The sequence below is a fragment of the Megalobrama amblycephala genome, unplaced genomic scaffold, assembly GCF_018812025.1.
Source record: "Megalobrama amblycephala isolate DHTTF-2021 unplaced genomic scaffold, ASM1881202v1 scaffold265, whole genome shotgun sequence".
In the NCBI taxonomy this organism is placed as follows: Eukaryota; Metazoa; Chordata; class Actinopteri; order Cypriniformes; family Xenocyprididae; genus Megalobrama; species Megalobrama amblycephala.
In genome coordinates this window covers 469,085-486,166 of record NW_025953341.1, presented here as the reverse complement: position 1 = coordinate 486,166, position 17,082 = coordinate 469,085, and positions in this window count along the sequence as shown.

The window sequence follows — 17,082 nt, the reverse complement described above, 5'->3', positions numbered from 1 at the left end:
ATTATAGGCACCCTTGGTAAATATGATCAAAGATGACTGTAAAAATATATCTGCATTGTTTATCCTTTTGATCTTTAATTAATAAAATTAGCAAAAATCTAACCTTTCACTGAAGGAAAAGAATTGAAAGTGGGGGAAAATCACATTATGAAAAATTGTGTTCTCCAAAACACATAGGCCACAGTTATTGGCACCCTATTCAATACTTTTTGCAACCTCCTTTTGCCAGGATAACAGCTCTGAGTCTTCACCTATAATGCCTGATGAGTTTGGAGAACACCTGACAAGTGATTAGAGACCATTCCTTCTACACAATCTCTCCAGATCCTTCAGATTATTTCCAGCTCCATGTTGGTGCTTCTTGTCTTCAGTTCACTCCACTCATTTTCTTTAGGGTTCAGGTCAGGGGACTGGGATGACCATGGCAGAAGCTTAATTTTGTGCTCAGTGACACATTTTTGTGTTGGTTTGGATGTTTGTTTTGGATCATTGTCCTGATGGACGATTCAATCACGACCCATTATAGAATTTCTAGCAGAAGCGGTCAGGTTTCGATTTTTTTATCTGTTGGTATTCAATAGAATCCATGATACCATGTATCTAAACAAGATGTCCAGGACCTCCAGTGGAAAAATAGGCCCACAACATTAAAGATCCAGCAGTATATTTAACCCTCAGGGGTCTGAGGCTGATTTGGGGCCTGGAGAAGTTTTGACATGCCCTGACATTTGTGCTTTTTTCAGTTGTTCATAAACATATTAATGGAAAAAGTGTCATTACACTGTATTCAGCACAAACTAGGCTACAATAATATGTAAGGAACATATATGTACATGTTTGTATTTTTGAAGGAATAACGTTTATGCGTGGTTATTGAAAAAACAAAAAACTTAAGTCACTGAAATAAAGCCAAAAAATATATATTAAATCTGTGTTCACAAGACTTCTGGGTATTGGAGTTTTTGCTTCAAAATTATGTAAAAATTATCATTCCTACTCCTTCATATAAAACAATAGAGAGATTTACATTTTCTAAAACATCTTTGGTCAAGAAACACAGTATGCGTGGAGGCGTGAATAATCATGAATAAAGGGTGATTCTCACCTGAGAAGACAAATCGCATAAAAGAGCTCTAATGACCTGCATAAATAATGAGCTCTTTCAGACAGGTAGGCTGTGAAAAAACCCTCTGTTGATCATGTCTCAAGCTCATCATAATGTAAATCAAACATACAGAAAAAACAGCAATACTGTGAAATATTATTACAATTTAAAATAATGGTATTCTATTATTAAAATATAATGCATTTCTATGATACAAAGTGTCTGAACAGTTATGTTACCTCTATGGCATTTCATATAGGCTTTTAGCTTAAAAGCATGCACATTTGGAGAAATATTGATGGATTCTCATGTTTATGTCAATTTTCTATACAGAGGAGTATTTATTCATTATTTATTGTCGTCACTGTGAACGCTGGATACTGTTTACAATTCATACTTGCAGCCGGAGGGCACTCTGTGCATTTTTAGTCCACAAATGCCAATGCTAAAGAAGAATAGGCAATCCAGGAAATAACTGAACTAACAGAGGCCAGAGATCGCTAACTATGGCTATTCAAAACACTTTTCAAGACAATAAATACACGATTGAGACAATGAATGCATGTATTGACTGAATTTGCCTCTGAATAGCGCTGACTCCGTGGGCGTGGCCGCATTAGCGGATAATGAGCTGAATCACGGACTTCTGACATGGCTCACTTTTCATACAGATTACATAAACACAGAAGGTTTGTTTTCGATTTGACTTACAAGATTTAAAACCTGACATTTCAACGTTTTTTTAGACATAAGTCTAATTTTTTTGTGATTATTGTTCACTAAGTTACAGTTCATTTTTTGAGAACTATCAGATTGGACTTCGTTCAGAGGGAGACGAGAGATCACGCATCATGTTAGTTTTCTTTATTTTACAAAAAGCACAACATTTTGTTTTTACTCTGAGTGTACACAAATGAAAGAAGATATTCCACAGATTAAAATGGTGTATAGCTCTTAATTGTATGTGCAACATTGACAGAGTATTTTGAGTCTCTTTCACACTGGTTAGAAAAAAACTGCGGTGATCACGCCGGCGTGACCGCCGACCCGAGGGAGTTAACCATGGTCATGGGGTACTTTTTATCTCTGTGTGCACCAAAACCATCTGGTGGGTTTGCTGCCAAAAATCTTCCAGGCAGATTTGTAACATCTTTAGTTGATTGAAACTTCTTAATTATTGCCCTGATAGTAGAAATGGATATTTTCAATGCTTTAGCTATTTTCTTACAGCCACTTTGTATTTTGTGAATCTAAACAATCTTTTGCTGCACATCAGTACTATATTCTTTGGTTTTACCCATTGTGATGAGTGATTATGGGAATTTGGCCTTTGTTTTTCCTCATGTTTATACTCCTGTGGAACAGGAAGTCATGGCTGGACAATTTCATGTTCATGATCACTTTGGTCCACTAAAAAATGTAAATATGAATGGGAATATACTTCAGAGATATTTTACTCATTTCATAATGTGATTTTCCCCCCACTTCCAATTCTTTTCCTTCAATGAAAGGTTAGATTTTTGATCAACAGGATAAACAATGCAGATTTATTTTTACAGTAATCTTTGACCATATTTACCAAGGATGCCAATAATTCTGAGCACAACTGTATCCGACTTAAGCCCTGATAATCTTCAGTTGAAGTAACCTTATCAAACGAGCTTCTCGAACACAACATGACACTGCCTTCTATGTACGACACTCTCACACCACCAACATCTTTTTCTCTTCTTGCTGTGCGTCCGGAACGTGTGACATCTGTTTTTGCAGTGAATGAGATGAAAACAACAGTAGCATTGCTAAGAACCCAGTATGGCAAACTTATAAAGCCTAAACTCAGTGGCAGTGGACAGAAACCCCTTACCCCAAGCAAAACTGGATCCTCTGACATCTGGACTTTTTTAAGGCCCATGTGATGTACAGACCCACTGAATCAACTGAGAGTAAGAGATATAAAATGTATGCAAACAAAGTTGTGTTGTGTTCTCTTGTATTTCTACTACACATACAGTGCTCAGCGTAAATGAGTACACATTGAAAAAACAATTTCCAAAATGTTGACGAGACTAAGTTTTATATAACATCTGTTTAACTTATAACATGAAAGTAAGGTTAATAATATAACTTAGAAAACAAAATTTTCAGTTTTACTCAAATTAGAGTGATGCAAAAATGAGTACATCCCACTGAAAGTCTCTGGAGCAAAGCTAAATTTTAGACTACATATGTCTAATTTAACAAGAATTCAACCACATGTGAGTCTAATTATTCAGTACACAGGTGTCCAGCCGACAGTTAACTATAAAAGGATGTTAAAATCCCTTCCTATTTCATGCTGTCAGCAATGGCACCACATGGAAGAGAAATGTCACAAGACCTGAGAAAGAAAATAATTTATTTTCACCAGAAAGTGAAGGCTGCAAGAAGATCAGCAAAGCTTTACTTATTAGTCAGAATACTGTAGCAAAAGTGGTACAAAAATTTAAAAAAGCTGGAACTGCAACCATCTCACAGGAAGTTAACACCTCGACAGGAGCATCTGCTGATGCGAAGGGCTGAAGAAAATTGGCATGCAAGTTCACTGCAGTTATCTAAAGAAGTAGAAAGCCAAACTGGGGTGACTATTTCCCGTGACACAATACGGCGTACGCTGCAGAGGAAATGCATGGGTGCCATCCACAAAAGAAGCCTCTCCCAAAGCCCAGGCACAAAAAAGCCAGCCGAGAGTTTGCCAGGGCCCATGCTGACAAAGATGAAGACTACTGGGACTCTATACTCTGGAGTGATGAGACCAAGATAAATGTTTTTGGAACTGATGGCGTCGCAAAGGTGAGGAATACAAAGAAAAATGCATGGTGCCTACAGTGAAACGTGGTGGCAGTGTCCTTATGTGGGGCTGCATGAGTGCTGCTGGTGTCGAGGAGCTGCATTTCATTGATGGCATCATGAATTCACAGATGTACTGTTTATACTGAAAGAGAATATGCCACTTTCACTTCGTGCCCTTGGTCGTCGTGCACTTTTCCAACATGACAATGATCCTAAACACACATCTAAGGCCACTGTTGGATTTCTGAAGAAGAACAGGGTGAAAGTGATTCAGTGGCCAAGTATGTCTCCTGAGTATGTCCCAATCGAACCCCTATGGGAAATTCTGAAGAGACCAGTTCAGCATCACTCTCCATCCAGCATCCAGTCTCTAAAAGAGGTCATTCTTGAAGAATGGAAAAAGATAGATGTTGCAAAATGTCGCCAACTTGTTTATTCCATGCCTAGAAGACTTTGTGCTGTCATTAAAAATCATGGAGGCCATACAAACTACTAGATGTAGTAGTTTTTGTTGTGGGGTGTTACTCATTTTTGCATCACCCTAATTTTGTGAAAATTTTGTTCTCTAAGTTACATTATTAACCTTACTTTCATGTTATAATTTAAACAGATGTTATATAAAACTTATCAATATTTTGGAAATCGTTTTTGTGTTCATTGAGATATTGTTTAAAATGTTACTTTTCAAAGAGGGTGTATTCATTTATGCTGAGCACTGTAAGTAGTCCAATGAAGCAGGTAAGGAGTGTTCGTACGGACAAGACCAGACAAGGGAGTGCAGGAGAAGTGTCTCTTCATGGTGAGTGCGGATGATGAGGTGCAGGTGCAGTGAATCAGAATTCCGGGGAGAGTGAATGAGTGGGTGGAGCGTGCTGATCTGGTGACGATCTGATCAAATATAAATCTATTATTGTTACAACAGAGACACGGAGACTGAAGTAGAAGCAATCCAGTTAAGTATTTATTCACAAGTTGTAGAGCACAGAGTGATAGCAAGCAGATATAGCGTGATGAGAGATGAATGGGATATAATACTGTCCTTTTAAACTTGCAGATGCTGGATGAGAGATGTAATGGAGGGAGACGATGGAGACACTCACACACACAGGTAGGTTTGCACACGGGGAGACCAGGAGACGAAGGAGATGAAGGAGATCGCTGGAGCAGGTAGGTAAGTCGTTTGGGAGTCCTTAAGGTAAGCATACATATGTCGTAGTGCGAACGAGACCGGACAGTGAGTGTGTGTGAGTGTGGTGGCTTTATAGTGCTGGTGATTGCAGAGTTAATGACGTGCAGGTGGCGGTGATTAGAAGGCTGGTGATTGAGTGCGTGGGTACTGCAGTGAGGTGGAACCTGACGTGTCTGTGACAGTACCCCCCCTCCCACGGCCCGCTCCTGAGGGCCGCGGACCTCGACGCCGTGGTGGTCGTCCTCTAGGTCGTGGGGCAGGTCTGTCCGGGTGATTGGCGTGGAAGTTCTGTAATAGAATAGGATCAAGGATATCATTCTTGGGCACCCATGAGCGTTCCTCGGGGCCATAACCTTCCCAGTCAACGAGGTATTCGAGCTGACCACCACGGCGCCGGGAATCCAGGATCTCATGAACCACGTAAGCTGTGCCGTCCTCCAGGATGAGTGGAAGGGGGGCTCGGCGGCTGCCACGTCAGGTTCTGTGGAGGGAACAACAGAAGGGTGGTGAGGTTTTAGTAGAGAAACGTGGAAAGTAGGATGAATTCTACTATACTGTGCAGGGAGTTGGAGACGGTAAGTGACGGGGTTGATCTGCCGAAGGATGGTGAACGGGCCAATGAAGCGGGGACTCAGCTTCTTGCAGGGCAGACGCATCCTGATGTCCCTGGTGGACAGCCAGACCTTCTGCCCCGGTTGATAGACTGGAGCGTCGGAGCGCCGAAGGTCGGCTGTCCTCTTGCGTCTGCGCAGGGCTCTCTGCAGTTGGTGGTGAGCTGAGTCCCATACCCTCTCGCTCTCCCGGAACCAGTAGTCGACTGCAGGGACGTTGGAGGGTTCCCCATCCCAGGGGAACAGCGGGGGTTGGTAGCCGAGTACGCACTGGAAGGGTGTTAGTCCAGTTGTGGCTTGACAGAGGGAGTTCTGTGCGTACTCGGCCCAACCCAGGTACTGGTTCCAGGAGTTCTGGTGGCCGTGACAGAAGGTACGCAGGAAGCGGCCAATCTCCTGGATCTTCCTTTCCGTCTGCCCGTTCGACTGAGGATGGTATCCAGATGACAGGCTGACGGTCACACCCAGGAGGGAGAAGAAGGCCTTCCAGACGTGGGAAATGAATTGGGGTCCTCTGTCTGAGACTATATCTTCAGGTATTCCATAATAGCGAAAAACATGGTTGAATAGCATCTCTGCTGTGGCCATAGCGGTAGGTAGACCCTCCAGGGGTATCAAACGGCAGGACTTAGAGAAGCGGTCTACCACCACCAGGATGCACGTGTGACCGTCAGACTCAGGGAGATCGGTGACGAAGTCCACTCCCAGGTGTGACCAGGGTCGCTCAGGAACGGGCAGAGGAAGTAGCTTGCCGGTGGGAAGATGGCGTGGACTCTTGGAAATGGCGCACTCCCTGCAGCCCTGCACGTACCTTCTGACGTCGTTGGCCATGTTGGGCCACCAGAAGCGTTGTTTGAGCAACGAGAGGGTCTCATTGACCCCCGGGTGACCAGTACCAAGTGATGAGTGGGTATTGTGCAGAAGTGGAGTGCGACGTGCCCGTGTGACATATTGCAAGCCTTGGGGGCAACCCGGCGGAGTGCGTGTGGAGGCATTGGAGGAGGGAATGGTTTCTTCAGACCACTGGATAGGGTTCACGAAGATAGACTCCGGCAGGATCTTTTCAGGCTCTTCGGGCTTTTCCTCAGGGGAATGGATACGAGACAGAGCGTCAGCTTTAGTGTTCTTAGAACCAGGGCGGTAAGAGATGGAGAAATTGAATCTCGAGAAAAACATGGCCCAGCGAGCTTGGCGAGGGTTGAGTCTTTTGGCAGCCTTCAGATATTCGAGGTTTTTATGGTCAGTGAGAACTTGAAACGGATGAGTAGCCCCTCCAACCAATGCCTCCACTCCTCAAGGGCAAGCTTGACGGCCAGGAGTTCGCGGTCACCGATGTCATAATTGACCTCCGCCGGGTTGAGCTTGCGGGAGAAGAAGGCGCATGGATGGAGTCTACTTGGCGTCCCCTGCTGCTGTGAAAGGACTGCTCCCACTCCGGTGGTGGAGGCGTCCACTTCCACGATGAATGGTAGGTCCGGGTTAGGGTGGACGAGGAGGGGAGCGGTGGTGAAGGCTCTTTTCAGGGTCTCGAAGGCGTTGGTGGCAAGTTGGGACCAGGACAGAGACTTGGGCTGGTTACGGAGTAAGTTGGTGAGTGGACTGACGATGGTGCTGTAATTCTTGATAAATCTGCGGTAGAAGTTGGAGAAACCTAGGAATCGTTGGAGCTCTTTGATAGTTGATGGAGTGGGCCAGGACTGGATAGCGGTGACCTTGCCCTCGTCCATCCGGATGCCACTGTGGTCAATGATGTATCCTAGGAACTGGACGGAGGGCTGGTGAAAGGAGCACTTTTCAGCTTTTAGGAAGAGGTGAAACTGCCGTAAGCGTTGAAGGACCTCCGCAACGTGGTGGCGATGTTCGGCCAAGCTCCGGGAGTAGATGAGGATGTCATCAATATATACCAGAACGAACTTGTGGAGAAACTCCCGGAGCACCTCATGAATGAAATCCTGGAATACGGAGGGGCGTTGACCAGGCCATACGGCATGACGAGATATTCGTAGTGTCCGGTGGGCGTGACAAAGGCGGTCTTCCACTCGTCCCCCTCACGTATCCGGATGAGGTTGTACGCGCTGCGGAGGTCCAACTTGGTGAACACAGTGGCACCGCGGAGATGTTCCAGGGCCGCTGGGACGAGGGGAAGTGGGTAGCGGAATTTGACGGTGATCTTGTTGAGGGCACGGTAGTCGATGCATGGCCTCAAGCCTCCGTCCTTCTTTGCCACGAAAAAGAAGCTTGAAGCAGCAGGGGAAGTAGACGGGCGGATGTATCCCTGTTCGAGTGCCTCTTTGATGTATTCCTCCATGGCCTTCTCCTCCGGTAGTGATAGGGGGTAGATGCGTCCCCTAGGCACTGGTTCACCCGGTAGCAGATCGATGGCACAGTCCCATGGCCGGTGTGGAGGAAGTTTGGAGGCGCGCTGCGGGCAGAAAACGTCACTGAAGGGGGCGTAGTCCGGGGGAACATCCACGGAGCGTTTCTCGACAGGGCTTTCGATGGAAGTGGCGTTCATGGAGAGAGACTTGGAGAGTGGAGACTTTGGAACAGGAAGCGCTGGGAAACAGTCGGGAAAGCAGTGATCGCCCCACTTCAGGACTTCGCCCATGCGCCAGGAGATGGTGGGATTGTGTTGTTCTAGCCACGGGCGCCCTAGAACCACGTCAGCGGTGGATTCCTCCAGAACCAGCAGATGTACCTTCTCAGAGTGCAGGATGCCGACACAGAGTTGAAGAGGTCCCACATAATGACGGATGTTCTTACGGCTCAAGGGTTTGCCCGTGATGGAGTGGATTTGATAGCAAGTCGGAGACGGGGAGACTTTGAGGTTGAGTTGTCGGCAGAGGGCACCAGAGATGAAATTTCCTGCTGACCCTGAGTCGAGGAGCGCCACCACTGGAACAGAGGTGTTTGCAGCAGTAAGGATTACAACAGTAGTGAGTGGTTTCATTTTTTGGATAGAGGGAAAAATTGCACTCACCACGGGCCGAGGAGGACGGGTTGGGCATGTAGAGATGACATGCCCCGGTAATCCACAATATAAACATAAGTTCAGGGTCAGCCTTCTTTGTCTTTCATTTGTGGTGAGACGAGAATGATCAATCTGCATGGGTTCGGTGGCTGGTTCTGGAGGGCTGACGGGTTCGGACCGACGGAGGAGGTTGGTGATGGTTGACTGGCCCTGGTGCTCTAGGAGACACGACTGCATACGGGACCCCACGCGAATGGCGAGTTGGATAAAGCGTTCAAGTCCAATGGAGTCCTCGTATGCAGCGAGATGCAGCCGCATATTGGGTTCCAACCCCTGACGGAATGATGTGATGAGAGCTTGTTCATTCCATCCGCTGGTGGCGGCTAGCGTTCGGAACTGCAAGGCATAGTCGTTAACAGAGAGATTACGTTGTTTTAGATTGTAGAGTTTCTCACCAGTCGAGGAATCCGTCAGAGGTTTCCCGAAGACCTCCCGGAAGTGAGAGACGAACGCCGAGTATGATCTGACCACAGGGCCTTTTTGAGTCCACAGAGAGTCTGCCCATTGCAGGGCCTTACCTTGCAATTGCGAGATGATGAACGCTATTTTAGCTGCGTCGGTGGTGTAGAATTGCGGCTGCATCTCCAGGACCAGTTCGCATTGGAGAAGGAATCCGCTGCATTCCTCCGCCGATCCAGAGTAGGGCGCCGGTTTGGCCATGGGACTGGCGGTGAATGCTGGTGAGGAAGCGGTGCTGGCTGGTGCTGGAGTGGAAGCGTTGCTGGAGGAAGATGACGATAGCTGTGGTGTGAGTGCTCGGCGCAGCGTGTCCACGAGCTCTTGAAACGGGTCGTTGGTGCTCATACTGTGAAGTTGTTATGGTCCGGTCTTCTGTTACAACAGAGACACGGAGACTGAAGTAGAAGCAATCCAGTTAAGTATTTATTCACAAGTTGTAGAGCACAGAGTGATAGCAAGCAGATATAGCGTGATGAGAGATGAATGGGATATAATACTGTCCTTTTAAACTTGCAGATGCTGGATGAGAGATGTAATGGAGGGAGACGATGGAGACACTCACACACACAGGTAGGTTTGCACACGGGGAGACCAGGAGACGAAGGAGATGAAGGAGATGAAGGAGATGAAGGAGATGAAGGAGATGAAGGAGATGAAGGAGATGAAGGAGATGAAGGAGATGAAGGAGATGAAGGAGATGAAGGAGATGAAGGAGATCGCTGGAGCAGGTAGGTAAGTCGTTTGGGAGTCCTTAAGGTAAGCATACATATGTCGTAGTGCGAACGAGACCGGACAGTGAGTGTGTGTGAGTGTGGTGGCTTTATAGTGCTGGTGATTGCAGAGTTAATGACGTGCAGGTGGCGGTGATTAGAAGGCTGGTGATTGAGTGCGTGGGTACTGCAGTGAGGTGGAACCTGACGTGTCTGTGACAATTATGAAGTGTATTACTGAACATAAAATTACATTATGATATATTAGTAAATATATTGTCACATATTTTTTAATATATAAAAAGTGGCAATTCCTTATGTATTATGCTGTATATTTTCAAATATACTGTTATATAATTTAACATAATGACCATTCATATATAGGGAAATATATTTTCTTTCCATAGGTCAAAACAATATCGGCAAACAGTTCAGGAAATATATTTAGACATTCAGAAAAGCATAGAGCTGAACAAAACACTCCCCTCCCTCCACAGCTCTCACAGAACACAAGACAAGACGAGCCAGTACCAATGCTGAACATTGCTTAAAAATAATATTTTATGAATGTTCAGGTTCTTCCTCTCAATGGTTACAGCACATCCCCTGTCTTCCCTGCTAGAGACAAAAGAGGATTGAGCAGTTCTGAGAGTCTGGCCCAGAGGCTGAAGACATACAGACACATTTGCAACAAGTTTGAACTCAGGAGAGCAAACCTTCACTTCATGGTAACTTCATCATTGTGTTCCAGACTTTAAGGAACTTTTGCTCATAACTTTTGTGTTATATTTCCATAACGTTACTCCGCCATATCCCAACTTGTATTTCATATGCACTTTATTCCTTTATCGTTCATGGATTTTGATTTAATAGTTGATTTACTCTTGTTTATCTTTTTGTTAATTTTTTTAATTTTATTACACTTGTGTCTTTCTTGTGTTAATATTTCAGAAGAGGCTCTTCAAGTTAACAATATCTCACAAATCCTTTAGGTTGGTCTTATGAAAAACTCCCTCCAATTTACATAATTTTATTTATTCAACAGTCATCTTTGATTGTCATTACTGTTAAGGTAAAATTCCTTAGCTGGTGCTCCGAGGAAAAGGGAATAAGAGGTCACCTGACACTCTCACACTCACCTTAAGTGATGTGACCAAAACTCACAATATTATTTGGTGCCCATCTAGACCAAATCCTTCTTGTTCATTTTAAACATAAATCACAAAGAAAATAGTTCATTTAATAATGTAAATTAAGTCAATAAATGTGTTCACCTTATACTTTTGTCACTGCAATGTCTTTAAATTTCTCAGCACAGTGTAAGTCTACCTGGTGGGTGGGTGGGTGAGGGGCTGCATTCTGATATGTTGTATACTTTTTATTTAAATGATTATTCAATAAAAACAATTGTTCAACAAAAAAAAAAGTGTTCACCTTACATAATCAACATAATATTATTAAGTAAATTGCACATATAAATATTATGTAACAGTGATATTCAAATGATTTGTATTTACTCAAAGAAATTTTGTTAGCTTTACTTGAATTTCTTTTGTTCATTCAACTAAATTGTTTTTTGTACAAATTACTCACTATAGTTGCGTGGAACCACTTGACACTTCTTTTTTAAGTCAATCATACAAATTAATTTGTAGTCTGAGATTAAGAATATGCTGTGAATTCTCATTATGAATATACCAGGGTGAGTATTTTTTGTTTGTTTGTTTGTTTGTTTGTTTTAGCAATGATTTAATGACCATCCATATTTATTTTTTGGTCTTTATTACAATTTAAACAGAAAACAGGTAATATGTTTTTAAAAACAACAACAACAACAACAAAATGGCTTCTTTATAGGGGTGGTTGAATATGATTTCACTTTTTTAATTACATAGTTCTGACAAGAAACTCTGACGATGCAGGCTGATGGGTCTTTAATTCATTTGGTAGCAATCACATCATTATCTACACAGCACAGCTGATTGGTTGCTGTTGCATCAGTGGCCAATGAGCTTGCTGCTCAAACATTCAAATATTTGGCATTGATGGCTGTTAGCAGTCTGCAGGGTGCTTTCAGAACCCTCCTCCTTCCCCAGCTCCACCTGTGAAGATCTGCTACGGGGGTTAGTTCATGTATGTTACATGTACAGCAGCAGCAGCAGCATGTCTTACATGCTCACAGCAATGTCTGTGAATGTTTTGGCGGTAGTAAGTCTCGGTACTTGCACTGTAGCAGCAGCATAGCAGATCTATTCCGCCAAGAACAAATACATTAACATTGTCATATCCATTATCATGCTAATCTCAATTACCATACCAATATCCCAAGAGTTGTCTTGACAGAACTTTAGTTAGTGTGTAATGTTGCTGTTTGAGCATAAACAACACCTGCAAAGTTACGATGCTCAAAGTTCAATGCAAAGGGAGATGTTTTCTTTTAAGGAATTCTCTGTTTAAGGACTACAACAAGCTTCTTCCCGGGTGGGTGACATCACTAACCCTAAAATTTACATAAACCCTGCCCCGAAAACATGCAACAAAGGGGGGTGAGGGCATGTTGGGCTGCTTTAGAGAAGAGGAAGAGTTGTTGTAGTAAAGTGTTGTTCCCATCCCGTCATTTTACACTGGACTGCTTCTCAAACAAGGGTCAATTCAACCCTGGATTTGCACAAAAAATGAACATGACAGCACATGCCAGTCGATGAGTTGAATCAACTCCACAGAAACTATATAAATTTATCCACTAACTGTTCAGAAACGTCCAGATGCATTCTATAAGTTGCAAGACTCCGACTCTGGTTTGAAAAATGTAAGGCTAAACACAGTAACTGAAAATTGTCATTTTGGCTGCGTGTGAAGATACTTCAGACACACCCAAAATGGTGTGTTTTTGCTCATAACCAAATAGGGGCAAATTTGACAAGCTATACAAGAAATTATGTGTGGGGTATTTTGAGTTGAAACTTCACAAACACATTCTGGGGACACCAGAGACTTATATTACATCTTGTATATCACCCCTTTAAGCAAAAATCAGTATTTAGTGTGACCTCCTGAACTTTTTCCATTTTCTCAAAGAAGAAAATCTGAGAAACTTCTTATCAAATTTAAAACATTTTCTTGGCCTTCCAGTCTTTTTACATTCCATTTAGGTTTAAAGCCCGGAATACACTGCACGATTTTTGGCTGTCCCAGACGAAACATTGCCATCGTTAATCGGCTCTTAATCGATAGTTTTCTGACAGTGTCAGAAATTCAGCATGATCATCGCACAGTGCATCTGCTGCTACGACCTACGTCTACTGACCAGCCAATAAAAATGCAACATGAAATCAATGCGACATGGCACTAAATCTTAAAACAGTTTACCTCAAGCTCTTTTCCCTTGTTTTTCGCCGCTTCCTTTTTTTTCAGCACACTTAAAATCTAATACTGCCAAAGTGTGATACAACATGGTCTTTTTGTTAACCACTAGCGCATGCTGATGATGTTTTTTTCTTCTATAGAAACTTGCATCGTAGCCTACAAGTCAACAGGTGTCATGATCGTACAGTCTACATGCATGTCGTACCCAAGTTTAAAAGATCCATGTCGCGCAGTGTGATTTGTAATGATCTTATTAGACTGTTAAAATTGTGCAGTGTATCCCGGGCTTAAGAAAGCCAGGTTCCTGCTATTGCTTAAGTGTTAAGGGTTAAGTGTCACTAAATACTTGCCACTTTAGCCTATAGAACTCTTTTTTTTTCTGTTTTTTAATACTGCATACAAATTTACTGTATTTTCTGGTTATATTCTAATAAAGAGACTGAGAAATCACCAATGTGATTTTCAAGTGATCCTGAAGAGTTTAATTAGCTTGTTCAGGTGTGTTGAATTAGGGTTGGAGTTGGCTAAACTCTCCAGAACAGTGGGTCCCCAGGAGCAGAATTGAAGACTATAAAATGTATCTGTTATCTTTTATGTCAAATACTTAATTGCAGAATTAAAGCGATTACAGTGACTTATCTAAACACCTCTGATTGGCCATTTAATTCATACCCTCAACAGAAATGTTTGTGATTGGTTATAATGCATGCTGCTGCAAACAAAGCGTAAAAAGAAATCTTCTGCAATGTGAGCAATCTATGTACTGCAGCAATCTACACTTTTTTATTTATTTTCACAATTTAATTGCATCATAACAGATATATTTTTATTGTGCACGGGCATTTTTTGCCTCTTTTTCTTGAATTTTGGGAGACATTTTTGTTCATTTTGGTGCCATTTTTGACCCAAGCCCCCCTTGAAGTCACCATGATATCAACATTGCATTGCATGATATCAGCATTGTTGCAGTGTTTATTATAAATGATTTGTACATGCACACACCATTATATATTTTTTTTAATTAATGTGCACTCATAATCTTAAAAACATTAACCTCCATCTTCTGATCGGTCTGCGTAGAGCCGCTCGGTGTATGACATCAGAGTACCGTGAGAGCGATTAGAGAGCAAACATTCCTTTCTTGCTGTGTTTTGATGTCATACACCAATCGGTCTGTGCAGCAGTGCTTCAAGTCGAACACAATGAGGCACCACTGGATTTTTGTAACCGTGCATACTTTGTACGTGCATGTCGCATATGCGTATTATTATTTTTTATTTTTTGTATTGATTAGTTTATCCACAAGTAGTTTAAGCCACTGTGCCCTGGGGGCCGTGGATTCACAAGGTAGTTGAAGAAAAATTGAATAAACAGAACAGACTGGAACGCATGCAAGCTACAGTGACAATGGAGGCCTACATAGACGAGAGATTGTGCAAAGAGTTTAGAAAGTTTGTACCACTAGCGTACGTGTAAAAAAAACCAACTAAGTACTGCTTAAGGCAGTGAGGCAAAAAGTCAGCTGCCTAAGGATATGTTCATTTATGTTTATTTGTATATAAGAGGGGTTTGCAACAGAGATGTTGTCTTATTTACATCATGACAACATGTAGCCGCACCGCTGGACGACTGCATCTCGGGAATTTGGGTATCAAAATCATTTCCGAACTTCCTAGTGGTAAACACGACATCAGAGGGTGTTCATGTGCAATTTTTACCTAGGACACTCGTATTTACAGTAATTCCAAAAGCACGTGAAGGCAGCATAAATATCCTCCACAAGAATAACTGACATTCAGATCTGCCTCCATTTAGTTAGCATCACCTAACTTACTACGATCCAATCATCTGGACTGGACAAAATCCAGTCCACCCAACATTTTTTTTTCTTTTATTATTCTTTTATTATTCTTTATTATTCTTTATTATTTATTTTATTCTTATTTTATTTTAGAACCCAGGTTTTTGTAAGAGCATGGTTTAAGGCTGATTTATACTTCTGCGCCGAGTGTACACCATAGCTATGGCATAGGCTGTGAGTAGCACGTGTGTAGCATAGCCTGACGAGCATCTCTGCAAAAAAGTAACAAAGCGTCAATTCTATGCGGACTGCAAGCACTGTAATTGGTCTGCTAGAACCCCTCCCTCAGGTCAAAAAAAAAAAAAAAATACTGGCACTGAGTGAGCGGAGAAGAGCGAGCATTTTCAACTTTCATAGGAATGAAAAAATACTCTGCTCTGTTTTAGGGGACAAGCAGCAACAAAAGTCGCTGCCTATTTGCCGCTATCACTGCTGAAGCTTCTCTGAAAATGGCTAAATTCCAAATGGCACCCTAAACTCTCACGGTCTTCCTCTGTGTCCGCACTTTCATGACGTAATGCCGCTTTGACTGCCAGGTAAATTCCTCTGCGTAGCTTGCAAACTTGCAAAAGTGTGCATTGAGGGAGCATAGTGGCAGCAAAGGGGGCACTCACGTCACGAGCACCCTTCTGAAACCTAAAATGATGAATGGGACACCCTACGGTCTCTTCGGCTTTTGCCTTGATACTGAACATGACCACATAGTCAGACACTGCCTATTAGCGGTCTGCATGTTGCACGTCGACGCGAACAACGACCCAGAAGTATAAATGAAAACAGACGCATAGCCTACGCTGCAGAGGCTCCAGCATAGGTCCGATGCAGAAGTCAGCCTTTAACTCGTGTCATTACATTTGTGCAAGGCTGCCACCTATAGTATTTAATTTGTATTATGGGAATTAATATTGTACTATTACATAGACTAGACCAGTGTTTCCCAACCCTGTTCTTGCAGGCAACACTACACATTTTCGAACTCTTCCTAATCAAACACACCTGATTCAACTCATCAGCTCAGAAATATATGGGTCAGATAAGGGAGACATCCAAAATGCTGTTAACTTTTTCTTTTATTAAGTTGGCTTGAAAAAGCCAACTTACTGTAATCCTATTTAAACTTAATATTATAATTCTTCTTCTTACTTGAATCTCCAACTCTAACTCCTAGAGCTTTAACTCCACATACTCCAAACTCGGGTCAGACCTTCAGACTGTTCTGACTTAGTGTGCTATATCTTTTCTAACTGATCCGACTTACGGTTTTCCTAAAAATGACTGTTAAAACTCGGAAAAATCCCATTGACTTTCATTGACGGAATGTTCAAATGAGCCAAGACTTTCAAATTCCAACTGTCAAAATTCAAATTCAAACTACGGAAGCCCATTAGACTCAAAAACTCAATTAGACTCAAGTGCCATTCTATGTACTATTTCTAATCCATTGAAACTCATTAAACTCTATCTATCTATCTATCTATCTATCTATCTATCTATCTATCTATCTATCTATCTATCTATCTATCTATCTATCTATCTATCTATCTATCTATCTATCTATCTATCTATCTATCTAACTCATTCAAACTCATCTATCTATCTATCTATCTATCTATCTATCTATCTATCGGTCTAACTCATTCAAACTCATCTATCTATCTATCTATCTATCTATCTATCTATCTATCTATCTATCTATCTATCTAACTCATTCAAACTATCTATCTATCTATCTATCTATCTATCTATCTATCTATCTATCTATCTATCTATCTATCTATCTATCTATCTATCTGTCTGTCTGTCTAACTCATTCAAACTCCTCTATGTATCTATCTATCTATCTGTCTAACTCATTCAAACTCATCTATCTATCTATCTATCTATCTATCTATCTATCTATCTATCTATCTATCTATCTATC